The sequence below is a fragment of the Tympanuchus pallidicinctus genome, unplaced genomic scaffold (assembly GCF_026119805.1).
Source record: "Tympanuchus pallidicinctus isolate F22 unplaced genomic scaffold, pur_lepc_1.0 scaffold3, whole genome shotgun sequence".
Classification (NCBI taxonomy): domain Eukaryota; kingdom Metazoa; phylum Chordata; class Aves; order Galliformes; family Phasianidae; genus Tympanuchus; species Tympanuchus pallidicinctus.
In genome coordinates this window covers 90,113,866-90,127,199 of record NW_026294747.1, presented here as the reverse complement: position 1 = coordinate 90,127,199, position 13,334 = coordinate 90,113,866, and the positions used below count along the sequence as shown (strand labels likewise).

The following is a 13,334-nucleotide window of genomic DNA, read 5'->3' as shown; positions in this document are numbered from 1 at the left end:
AGTTTTTCCCTTCCCAGTCACTCCCATATTTGTGCAATTGCAGCTCATATTAAGCCCCCTAAGACTTTTTTTTTCCCCACATCCTTTCCCTGCAGATGTACAGGTGGCTTATCTCAGTCCCACCTGCCCTTTGTAATGCTTGGCATTGGACAGCTGTACAGCCAGTGACCAGGGGTTGCTCCCCATGCACAAGGCAAATGCTTGGGCAGGTCAGAGCATCCCATGGATGCATACTCTTTCCACATTATAGATTACTTTGGGCAAAAGCTAGAGCCCAGAGCCTACAGACCCCTATCTGAATGAGCAGCCTCAGACCTCTGTGGTCTATACAGGGAGAGCAGCAGCTTCCTAGTGTTAGGAAGAACTGGAACATTTTCTTTCTGTTTTGCCACCCTGTAGAGCTCAAATCTATTTTAGAAGTGTCTTACTTGTCAGAACAGGAGATTCAGCATCAGAATGAAAAGGTGAAAGAGGGCTGCAGTTATTGGTGGCATCACAGTAGCACAGCTACAAACAAAATGGGAACACAATGGAAATATATATGTTCCTATATGGGAATATATAGACACATGTGGTTCTGTTATTTTGTTACTTCTGTTCTTCCTCCAACCTTACAGCCACTCTCCCTAGAAACTTCTGTTGGTTTGGGGTTCTCTTTGGTTTGTTGTTTGATTGTTTGTAGTTTTTTTTGTTGTTGTTGTCTTATGAAGCACTCTTCAGGATCAGAAGCAGTTGTCCCATTGCCTCTGGTCATACAAATAAATCAGTGCAGAGTGACCTCAGCGCCGTCAAAATGATTGGCTCACTTTGACTAACTGAAAGACCAGCAAGTAACTGAAGGACCAAAATCAATGAAACTAAGTCAATGAGTGGATGCAGAACTCATTCCCCTTGGATAGCAATGCCCGCAGTATTGCTCCTGCTTTCTTTCAGAGGAGAGCAGTCCCTGTGCCTGGCTTTTATTGAGTAAACATCCTAAAGGACCATCCAGCCCAAGACCCTTCCCAAATGAGTGGGCTGCAGAGGCTTGCAGAGCTCAGGACCCAGGGCAGGGGGACCTGTCTTCACTCCTGGGCTCCAGAACCACAGGTCAGAGTTTTACAGTTGTAAGAATTTGTTGTGTGAAAACAAATAAATAAATGAATGAATGAATAAATAAATAAATAAATAAATAAATCAGTTTTGTTTTTTTTAAATCTCCTGCCACTCAATCTATCAAAATAATTCAAATAAAACAAAGAAAGAGGAAAAGGAAGCAAAAGAAAAGTAGTTTCTAACCCTCTCATGAAGCTACATTGAAGAAAAGGAAGAGATGTAACTTGAGGATGGGGCTTCCAGAAGGACTTTTTAAACCTTCCTTATTTAGTTTATCTAAGCCCAGTGAAATGAGCTATGAAAAAATACATAAAAAACATCAGACTTTAAAGAACCAAATCTGTTGAAAGCTGCGAGTAGAAAATTCCTCTATTACATATTTGGCAGAGAAGTGGCTGCATAGACAGATGACATGCCATTAGAGTCCACATAAGTAACCACTAGGGAAAGCACCTGCTGCAGTACAGAAGATGTTAGAAATGCAAAGATCTGATTGAAAAGTAATTTATATTGCAAGCAAATGCATAATAGGAGAAGACACACTGCTCATCATAGATCTTCCCACAGAGGAAAGCGAGACAGAATAGAAAGTAGTTAATCCTAAGGAAACAATTAAAGAAGATTAAGGGGAAATGATTTTTGAAAATATTCAATACTGATCCAAAACATGACTGATTCAGGTTAATGAAAAGATGGTTCATCCTCTCAGCCACAGTCTTGCAGCCCTGAAAAATTCTTTGAGTAAAGAAATAGAGAGGAATACTGAGTCTAATTCAGCAATGAAATCACTGAGTTTCCATTGCTGTACCTGCCTATTGTCAAGGAAAATGAGCACCTGCAAGGAAGTTCAGGTTTCATATCAGAATAAATGATTTTAGTGTCCTTCTGTCCAAGGTCTCCCTGTTCCTAAAAGCAGTGGGAACAGAGAGAGCAAAGATTCCTGTGTTTTCTTTCTATGCCAGCAAAATGATTGATGTTGAAGAAAGCCTCCACTTTCTGTCTTGTTTCCTTGCACTGATCTGATCTTGCTCTCACAGACATTAACAGTGAGAGTTCTATCAGAGCTGGCAGGAAACTGAGTTGGACCCTGCAGTTACATTTACTGAAGTGAGATTGTGATGATGAAAAGAGTTCCCTGGTTTCTGCAGCTCAACTCACAGGCTGGATCATGAGGCAACACCAAAGCTGGAAAAGGGCAGTGGAAAGCCTTACAAGTTGAGCTGCTTCTCCCTCCTGGTAGGAGAGAAGAAACAGACACCTTGTAAAGGACCACCACCAACAAAAAAATATTCTGACTTTCTGGAGCGTGCTTGGTTCCCACTGCTCTTAGGAACAGGGAGATGTGGGACAGAATGAATGAAATGAGGAAAATTAGAAGTTTTGTGTGCAAGCATCTTCATTTTTCTGGCCTCCCAAATGTGCCTGTCATGTCTTCCTGGTCTATGTTCATGTAATTTAGATGCATAGTCTCACAGTCAGCATTTCACTTGCCCTGGGTGAGCCCCATGGTGAAACCCATGCAGTCTATCAGGGTGAGGCTCAGAGGCTGCAGGACCTCTCAGGGATATGTGATGCCCTCTGCAGCGTGGGGACCTACACCAGCTGGACCATATTTCACAAATGCATGCTAGCATTGGTATTTGTTGTTGCTAAGGGAGAAGTCCAGCACTTCTCCAGGCATTGCTTGCAGGAGGGGATTCACCAAGGGCTTTGGTAATTGCCAGGTTTTTCCTTCCCATGCACAATGCACAGCTCGTAACAGTAATTCAGTAGTCTTTGGTAAGGTCCCGAATCAGAACAGAGTTGCCAAATAAATGAATGAGGGCTCTTTCCCTCTGAGTGCTTTGCAGACAGAAACAAGAAAAACAGTTCCAAAATGGTAACAGCAAGAATCTAACAGCAATCTGCAAGTCAGATAGGAACACAAAGAGCATTTCATCTCCTTTGTGATTAGGATTGAGCTTGACACGTGGAAAGCAACCAGACCACACAGACAAAGGAACACTGGAAATAATAATCTTTAAAGAAGCACATCTGAAAAATATAATTCTTCCAATGTTTAAATTTGTCTAGCAAGCCCAGATGCCAAATGCATTTCAGGAATAGCTCGGCAGTGACTGAGTACAACATTTAATTAAGTGATTATATAATCATCCCTCTGTTTTATGAAGCAATAAGTCAGCTCCCAAGTGGATAAGCTATGAGACCAAAGGCCGGGCAGTTTATCACAATGAGGGAATCTATTTACTGTGGAGGAAAACAGGGGGACGATGATGTTATTGTTAAAATACTGGTTTAATTAATGTAAAATTAATAAGTCTTTTTTTTTTTTTTCCTTTTCATTTTGTAACAGTGCCTGGCTCATCAGAAAAATGGCTCTTCTGCCATTTTCCATGTGTAAGTGGTGGTTATTTATGGCCACACGGAACGTGCAGGAAGTTAATGATGTCACGCAGTCAATTTATTGGGGAAAAAATTGCTAGAGTCATTTTATCAGAGAATGATATAGTTCTCTTTGTGGAATATAAGTAGACAAGAGACTCCACTTACATTGTAAAAGAGAGATCAGACAAGGTAACTTCATTGCGGGAAAGCTTTTCACTGGATTATTAATAATAATTCCACCAAACCAGAGGCTCTAGACCCACTGAGCTGTGACTTCACGTAATGCACAATATATCATTAGGGAGATATGGACAGCAGTTGGTGAAATTACATACAGTACCAACAGCATGTAGAAAGTTGTATAGGTAGGCAACTTGCTCAGAAGAGTAATGCTTGTGTAAACAGGGTGCTACAGTGATAGGGAATGAGTTGCTCTAAATTATGTGTCTGGGTTTTGTTTACAGTTCTCTTCAGGTATTTTATTACAGATTTCAGTAAAACCCCAAGTAGGTAAGGGAATAAGTGTAGAGGGTATTCTTGAAAGTGATTGAGAGTACAGTAGAAGGAAGAATGATTTACTGCAATATGAAGAATCAGAAAACAACAGGGATAGCAAAAACAGAAAAGAGCCAGCAAAGACAAAGGAGAATGAATTCAAGAAAATCAACTGGATATAAGGACAAGGAAAAAGGGAAAGAAATGCAGTGACCAATGTTGATTAATATATACAGATAGCAGTCCTCAGAGCTGAGTGAGTAACGAGTTTAGGAGGGTGAGAAACTTCCTTTTCACTGTTGCTACTGCAGTTGCACATTCAGGAAGCCCACGTGCAGACTCAGCATTTTTGAGAGGCACTCAAGAAGATGTCAAAATATGTGGATGAAAAGAAAGACAGAAAGAAAGACAGAAGGAGGGGGGGCGGGGGGGGGGGGGGGGAAGAAAGAGAAAGGAAGAAGGGAGAAGGGAAACAAGGAAGGAGGAAAGCAAGGAAGGAAGGAAAGCAAGGAAAGCAAGGAAGGAAGGAAAGCAAGGAAAGCAAGGAAGGAAGGAATGAAGGAAAGAACGAAGGAAAAGTCTGTGCATTGAATTTAGCCTATTGCAGTAAATTCTGCTTTTGCTATGGCACTGAGGTATTAGAGACTGTATTACATGCTGGGTTCCCAAGATGGACTGTTCAATAGACTGCACACCATGTAATCATTGATTTGATGCCTTAAAAGAGAACTTATAGGGAAAGCTGATGGGAGAAATAGCACTGATACAGGCTGAGACTGATTACTAAAATGGGGAGGAAAACTATTAGGTTGCATTCATTTTATAGGAAAGTGTTCTTAAGTGAGGGAAAAGGAGTTTATGTTCCATGTAGAAGAATCCCTGCAGAACAGTTTCAGCTTATTAGTACTAAATTGACCACAGCAAATGAGCACTACAATTATCAATGACCTGGCATTTTATAAGCACACTGGGGCTCGGTTTTAAACTATTTTACACATATAAAGAATGTGAGATGGAAGATGAAAGAAAGGAAATCCACCCAACAGTCTCAGCTTCAAAGACTTCTGCAGAACAGTGCTCTCGAGGGCGCACACATAACTATGCACACATAACTATGCTGAGATTTGCTTTTCTTCTGGAGTTTGACCACTGGCACTGAAATATGAGGCTTGAAGAGAACAGTGATAGCCCACAGCAAGGAAATTGTTAGGGGAATGCACAAATAGCTAAATGGCATGGAATTTAACCCTTTTGAAAGAGAGGAATTGCTGAAGGCATTTCAGAGTGGGAAAGAAATGCCACTCATTGATGTGGAGAAATGACCTGGTGAAGCACACAGGTCCTTTTCCAGCCCTCTGTCACAGAATGGCCTGGGATTTTTCTGTGGTGTGTCCTAGAGAATTCTTACACAGTGCTGCTTTCTGCTCTGCACCCTGGGACTACAAGACAAACACGTGGACCATCTCAGCCAGACCTTCCTTTGAGACAGGGAACTCATAGATTCCATCACTCCAGATTTTGAAGTCACATCACAACAGAATAACCTTCCTGAAAGTTTTTGCCTCTAGTGAGTGCTCTACCAGTCTCTGCACTACAAGTACAGTGAGTCCACTGGGTAAGTCATCAGGAACAAGGATGCTACAACCCTTAGTCAAAACAGAAATCTTCACATCAACCTGTATGAACTTGTCCCTTCCTGTCTACTGTGTAGCCATATCTATACCATCCTTAGTCTAAAAAGCTGGACAGCAGACTTTTTCATCAGGTTAGCAGGCAATTAGAGTATGCTCTTGTGACTCAGAAAATCTGAAGAGGCTGAGTAGAAGAGTTACCATGTTGGTCAAAAGGGCCTTAAATCCTTAGATCCTTAAATCATATGGTTCTTCATGTATCTCTGGTTCTAGCAAACACTGAAATGACCATAATGACAGCAACAGTAGGTCCCAGGGTACTGCTGGACTGTGTGGCATAAATTTGGTGCCCAGCTTTAAACAGTGCAGAGAGTAGAGAAAGAGAGAACAGCCATGTTACAATCTAAATGAAAAAGAGGGTGTTGTATTTTTCATGTGATGCACTGCAGCATTTGCTGGCGAAGCTTTCTGGGTTGTACCAATAACGACAGCACAATCTCCTTTATCAAAGGCCCATTGCCAATGTTGATTAAGCTCTGTGCTCACGGAATCTAGATCTGAAGTCTTGACTTTCGTAGGATTTCAGATGGCAGCGTGGCAATCAAATGGCCCAAGTGGAACTGGTTGGAGGCCATGAGCAACATGGAACAACAGGTTCTTATGCCAATTTCCATGTGCTGATAAATACCAACTTGCCAACCAGATTAGCCATCAACAAGCAAAGCTGCTGATGTACCAACACTAGATACTGAAGAACACCAGAGACTTTGATGTTCTGCTTTTTAGTTTATTATGCTTCATCACTTTCCTTCTGAAAAGTTCTAAAAAGCTGTTAATTTTTCACTCAGATTTTAAAATGCACTGAGCTTCCCAGAGACGATGTCTAACAATGTTAACGATGGCTGGTTTCAGAACTCCCAGTAGGATTTGTATGCAATTAATGTTCTCCTCCTCTGAACAGAAACCTAGAGGTTTGCAAAACACACCATATGTTTGTCAGTTTGCCAATGAATCAAGATGTTTTTGCAGCCTTCTGAGTTTCAATAATTAATGGCAATGTCTAAAACCTAAATCACAGTTCAGGAGATCAGAAGAGAACTTTTGCCACATCCAGTGTTGTTCAGCATAATCAGAGAGAGATGTCTGGGGTGAGAAATTAAACAATTGCACTAACCCCCCATTTTTCCCTTCACAGCCTGATCTCCTATTCCCATTGCCCTTTCCAAGCTATCTGGCTATTCCCTGCAACAGGTTTACTTGCTTTGCAGAGTAATGCTATTATTCCCCTTGGTGTAGGCTTTGGTCTCAGATAACTGAATGATCAATACTCCAGTGTAAGCTGCCTAGGTTGACTTGGTCTTAGTGACTAAATGACGTCTTACAGTTCACAGGTTGAAAATATACTTTATTCTCATCAAGTGGCTTATTTTTTCTTTAGCAGACCATTACCAACCAATTAATACAAGGAGATTAAGCAAATAAAATAAATCAGTTAGGTCTTAAAATTGTGTTCACAACCAGGTTGGCTAATTTTTATAAGCCATGTTATTTCAATTATTTTTTCAAACTACAACTGCTTGAAAGTCTGATCCAGAAGAGTATGCTTAATACCTCATATACTTATTGCCTTCACTGTTGGATAATTCTTCTGAGACTTCCTCTGCTTCCACACTTGTGCATGAGCTCTCCTGCTTTAGCTGAGACTTTATGAGCAGGATTCTTTCCTTTGAGGTGATGATTTTCCTTTTTGCTAGCCTACTAAAATTCTTTCCTTTTTTTATGGATTCCCTGCTGAACTGACTTAGTTCAGTCTTTTTCCCCAGACAGATCTAAATTTGCAGCTCAAGATGGCCAATAAAGTAGCAGGAAATTTCTTAACTACCTACAATGTGCTAGACTGCTTCTCCCCCTTCTCCCCTCCAAAGCAGAACTACTGCAGGAAGTGCTCTAATAATAATGATAATGTCACCAGCCCTTCTGCTTCAGAATTATAAACATCTCTTGAAATGGGGTGTTTTTTTAATTCAGCTAATCTCATTCTCATTTTAATATTATAAAACGGCCAATTTGTAAAATGAATGAATTTAATTCATACTTAGCCTGTCATGCAGGTTAGCAGTTCCTGTGATCAGCATATTTTTAATAATGCTGTTGATTTTTCTCAAGTGCACTGCAATAACACTGGTGTTGTAACCAATGTGAGAGACCATGTGTTTTAGGATTGTATATCTTTTTAGCTTTAATTATGCTTTGCAACACCACCCATTCACAGAACACAGAGTACATTAGAAGCATTCAAAATAATTCCTTTAAGAGTCAAGCAACTGTTCCTTTGTGACAGAGGTGATATACTGGTGCCATTCGGGCCCCTACAGTATCACAAAAACACAAAATTACCATTCTTTCCATTTGAGGGATAAAATCTCCTCCAAACAGCACACAGCACGTACAGAACAGCACAGACTGGATGTGCCAAGAGGATTTCAGGACAGCAGAACTCAAACCCTATTAAAAGAACTGCAGCACAGTACAATGTGATCTCAGGCATTTCATGGTGCAGTCTCTCTTTCCTTGTAAAGATGACACTATCATCAGCAGCAATAATTGTTTCTGGCTAAAGATATCTCTGAACACCTCCGAGATTCCTATTTAAATGACTACTTATTTGCAGACAGTTTTTTTACTATATTGATGTAGCAACACTAATGGAGTGCCAAATATGGCCTGCAACAATATAGTTTAACGCTGTTTGAAACTGGAGGCAGAAATCCTAGCACAGATTACATCTAAATCCTACCAAGCCTCTATGGAAGACAATATTATTGAGTTACAACCTTGACTGCAGCAAATATGAAGGTTTGCTTTAAAGATTCACTGCCTACAAAGGTATTTGGTCCTTCTCTACATGATCATTTTAACATAATTTTAACCCAAACTCTTACTTTTTTTGACAATCCAGTTCTCGGCTCTATGAGATTATTAATGAAAACCATCTGCCTTTCCTTAAGAAAAAGGTGGATTTTACCCTCCAAAAATTACTCCAGGAATGAAAATCTTTCATTCATCCAAAAAAACCTGTGAGCAATCTTCCTATCCATTAGCCATTTTACCAGGAAATGCTTGCACAGCGCCTCCTGGGCACTGCAGGATGAACATCCCTCAACCCCAGTTCCCACACCCCATTAGAAAGCACTTGTCTGCTTGCTTCCTCTCCCTCGAGGTGACACCTCCTTGCATATCTGCAATACATTGGGTCCACCAGGCATAAGACCAGGACTCGCTAGGTAGGCAGCATGCCAGCCCACAGGGAAGAGCAGGAGCATAGAGAAACGGCACTAAAAACTCACAGAAAAGAGCTGGGCAGAAAAAAAAACAACACCTGACAGAACAATTTTTCATTCAAAATGGCCCTTTCAGCAAAAGGGATGGTGATTTTCACTCACCTTGCAGGGGCTCCAGCAGAGCACCGTCTGCTTTCTTGCTGTTTCTCCCTCTCCGTTTTCTCTGTGAAGCTTGGAGTCATCAAAATCACTGACTGAAAAAAACTTCAGGTTTCCCAGACAGGGATTGTGAGCTCAAAAGCTCTCATGGCTACAGATCCTGCGCTAGGACTCACTGAGGTGCGAGGGCAGAACAGTGTCCTGCAGCAGGAACTACTGGGAAGAAGTGACTTGTGGGTATCAGAGCTTGAAATGAACATCCCCAGTGATGCTTCCTTATGAAAGCCTTCAAGTGAGACATTTTTATGTCTTTATAATTGTTTCATTAAAAAATATATATATATATACATATATATACATATATCCCTTCTAAGTGGAATTTCTGAAGTTTTGGGGATTTGTTTTTGTTTCTTTTATTTGTTTATTTATTGACTGAATTTTCCAGAGAATGGACAGTCTAAATTTAGTCTGGATACAAGCAGCAAAATACCTCTCAAAATATGTTTCCACTGTTAAACCTAACCTACATTTATAGTGTTAAATTCTCTAATTCTGTCAACATCAAAACTAGAATTTTCTATGGGAAGAGAGAGAAAAAATATACCAAACAGGATGCCAAGAAAGCTTCTGTTGTTGTACATCTGCCATCGTGACTTTCAGACCATTCCTGTATTATCTCCTACACATGAGAATCACACAGAGGAAAAAGGAATAAGACAATACCCACAGTGGGACAATTTCCTGCCACCACAACCACTTCGGTATCTACTGTTAGCTTGGACCTAGGTCTGTTTCACACCTTCTTCTAGTTAGGAAAGAAATGCAGTGAGAAAAGAAGTGAACTGCAGAAATAGCTTTGAAATACTTTGTTTTGACTTGCTTATTACTGAACAAGGAATAGGTTGCTTGGTCCACAGGTTTCATCATCCCACATACTCTGAATTTTGCAAACAAAACACCACCAGCACATTTCCATTGTGTGTTTGCCAGGGTTTGAGAGTTGTTGGGGCTCCCAAATTCAACAGTATGTCTTAGCAGTTCAAACAGGGAAGAATCAGTGTGGCTGTGAGGAATAACTGAGAGAATTATACATACATGTCATAGCCACTGCCACTATCCAATGAAGACAGAAAAATGGGCAAAGCCTGACAGTCTTTGACAGTCACACATTAAGTGGAATAGAAAACTTGTTCTTCACATCTGAAAGGGGAGAACCATAAAACAAATGCCCCCACTCTGCAAAATGTCCCTGGAGGGTTTCCCTGGACAAGGAGAAGGAAGAAGAGAAGGAGAAGAAGGAGGAGGAGAAGGAAGAGCACGAGACCTTCCAGAGCATCCTCCATCAGGGATGATTGCTGTCATGGCAACAGCAGCTATGTGGGAGAGGAGCAGCTGTGGGCAGTTGATTATTTTTCCTTTTTTATTTTTTATTTTATTTTATTTTTTTGCAGAGCTGCTCCCAACACAGTACTGTCTGCCTGCGTTAAAAGTCCTAGAGCTCCTTCGGTCAAAGGCAGCTCTCAGAAGGACGCCTCTGATCCTACTTGAAATCTCCCAGATGTTCAGTGTGCAAGTCAAAGCCAGGGTCTTTCTGTCTGCTCTCATAAGCACCTGCAGAAGGTGAGTTATCTCACCTACAGATGAGAGACGATTTGTGCTCTGGAAGTGCAAGTCATTAACACTGCATAGGATAAATTGCCCCCCAAGGGCCCCTCTCTCTCTGGGCAACAGAAAGCTGCTACTCAACTAAATTAAAGTGTAGCATTCAAAGCTTAATGTTAGATGAAGTGACTCTCATCTGCAGAGTAATGTTGCCCGCAGACCTATTGAGCCTCATTCATCTCATGTAATTTACTCGCATTTCTTACTCCCTGCAGCTGGGCTGATGGCTTGTGTTTTCAGGGCTGTGCTACAGCTTTTCCTCTGCTCCGAGACCCTGTGCCAGACGCAGCTGAAGATAGCCCTGCCTCCTTGTTGCAAGATGCCAAGTTTGAAATATAATGTGTTTCTGCCATACAGAAATTATCAGAGCAGTGCAATTAGCAATTGTACCTATAGGGCACATTTAGAACTCTGGTTATTATGTGATTGCCCAGAGAGTCCATTGAAACTCAAACAACCCATTTCAGTACATTTACCAATTATCATGCAAGGATGGGTAAGAAACAATTTGCTGCTTAAAATCAGCAAATGAAATCAAGGCAACTTTCAACTTTATGAGTTTTATTTGATTTTCCCTTACTCCAGACAAACTCCCGCCCCACAAAACAGAAGTCACAAGTGATTAATACACGTTCTACTGAAAGCCACCAAGGGCACTAAATTAAATCTGTGGTGCTCTCTCTTGCTTACCCACACACATAAAAGACTTAAAAGCCTGTGCAAGGCTTCCTATTGGCATGAGGTTGTGCGCCAGCCTAAAAGCTATTAGCACTGGTTAGAAAGCTGCAGAATGATTTAGCAGAATTTTAAGTGACTGCCTCAGCACTCTGCTCTGTGCTGGAGACTGGAGGAACTCTTGGAAACGTATTTTTTAAAAAACTTGTGAATTTGAAGTTGTTTGACAGATGCCACTGTATTTGACTGATCGTGTGTAATACAAGTTTTGTTCATTTTAACCCTTCCTTTTGGGTTTCTCTGCTAGCAGTTGCTGTGCAAATGTTTTCAGAAAGATTGCTAATGTTAAAGAGCAATTCCAGTTACAAGTGATAGCTGTACATCATGTATATTGCACCGACTTGCAGTCTGGCTGTACCAAAAGTATGCATTACTGAAAGCCTATTATAAAGAGACCAAGAAACCATGTAATCCCTCTGGACCTTCAGCACCACCTTTTCCGCTATGTAAAAGGCAAGTGTCTGACAGCACTTAAATTCTATTCAAGCAGATGGTTTTTAAATGATCTTTATCATCAGCCCACTGGAAAGATGAACTTCAGTCTGCCCAAGGATCTTGAACCTTGAAACTCCTGTTTCTCCCTATGAAGATCAAGCACTGTAAGAATATGGGGTTCACAGAGTAAGGATGTGAGTAAAGGGACAGACAGACCCTTTTAGACGTGTTTCACAGGATAAAAGGCCATTTTTAACCTGAAGCAGCCATTTGTATCTTCTTTTGAGCTTCTTAAGAATCAGTCTGATCAAATTTGAATCTGGGAATATACTAAGGGAAAGATCTTACTTTCACAGAGAAGACTTATCTTTTGCCTGGAGGAATATATGCAAAGGAAAAGGAGAAGGTAGTGAAAGAAAACTCATATGCTATAGAAAGATTTTTTCCCTTCTCATGTGCCCTTGCGAGAAGATTTAGAACTCTATATATTTAGCTTAGACTTTTCTTGTCTGGACAAATGGCCAGGATTTGAAAACATGTTATTAATTCATCAAGAAACGCAGCAGCTCAGTCACAGAGAGGTGAATGTAGGCATTTTAGGAAGGGCAATTGGCTTTCCTGAACAATTCTGACAGTCAGTGATATCTTATGCCGCAAAACAAAAGCCTTCACAACGGTAGAAGTGAGGTGGTTCCTAAGACAGGAAGAGATGTTTTTGTAGATATCCAGTCTAGTTATTTATGAAATATATGTTTTTGTATTATCCTAACTTCTATCAGACCATGCCACTGTCCAATGCTGAGGTCCATTTCATGGTTCTCTGTGGTCTTTCTGATGCCAGCCCATCTCAGACTGCCTCCTGCTCTTCTCTCCAGTTGAGGCACCTCTGCCTTATTTCCCTACTTTCTCTTTTTCTTGAAGCTGGCCTCTCCTGCATCTGATGTAGCTGAGACTACCAAACACTGGCAGATGAATGATTTTCCACTGTGGGAGAAGTGAGCGGACCTGTTTTTCAAAACACGCTTTTATCCACCTTTATATGTAGCCCACAGAACCTGGATTTGCAGACATTTTCTCCCTTTTTCAGCAAGAAAAGCAATGTGAGCTAATGATCAGAACAAATGAGCTCCGAGAGCAGATTCCTTGTGAAGGCAACCTCAGAGGAATGCCTGAGGTGTAAACATATCATTAGGAATTTCTTGCTTAAAGCCATATAAAAGGCACTGTGACCTGGAACCACTGACCACTGCGTTTGACTGAAAGACTTCCAAGGGATCAGACTTAAAAAACAACAAGTATGAGAATATGTTGTTTCTAGAAAGTCCCTGAGCTCCAAGAGGCAAAGGATTTTGTGACAAGGAGAAGCTGAAGAGTACAACAGCAAGTAGTGCTCTCTGAAGCTTCCCTGTTTGGTAGATCTACCTTTCACAGAGAGCAGGGATGCACCAGAGCTCCC

At 41.0% G+C, this 13,334-nt stretch overlaps 1 long non-coding RNA gene across 2 annotated transcripts in view; it reads right to left on the bottom strand.

Annotated features, from left to right (window-relative positions):
* Window positions 1-13,334, bottom strand: part of LOC128085768 (uncharacterized) — a 195,143-nt gene that overhangs the window by 91,535 nt on the left and 90,274 nt on the right. The window lies entirely within an intron of this gene.